This window comes from Geospiza fortis, unplaced genomic scaffold (assembly GCF_000277835.1).
Source record: "Geospiza fortis unplaced genomic scaffold, GeoFor_1.0 scaffold68, whole genome shotgun sequence".
Taxonomy (NCBI): domain Eukaryota; kingdom Metazoa; phylum Chordata; class Aves; order Passeriformes; family Thraupidae; genus Geospiza; species Geospiza fortis.
In genome coordinates this window covers 1,254,210-1,254,547 of record NW_005054489.1, presented here as the reverse complement: position 1 = coordinate 1,254,547, position 338 = coordinate 1,254,210, and positions in this window count along the sequence as shown.

The following is a 338-nucleotide window of genomic DNA, read 5'->3' as shown; positions in this document are numbered from 1 at the left end:
CCATCCCATATCCCATCCCATATCCCATCCCATTATCCCATCCCATTATTCCATCCCATATCATCCCATGGATCCCATCCCATCCCATCCTCATCCCCATCCCCATCCCCATCCCCATCACCATCCCCATCCCCATCACCATCCCATTATCCCATCCCATCCCATCCCATGGATCCCATCCCATTATCCCATTATCCCACCCCATCCCCTCTCTCCCCGCGGCCGCAGCTCGGGCTGTGTTCAGGGTGAGCAGAGCAGATCCGATTCTTCCCGGGGCCCTTTCCCGGCTGTGGCCGCCGCTGTCGCAGGGAGCGGTGCCCCCGCCGGAGCGGGGGCAA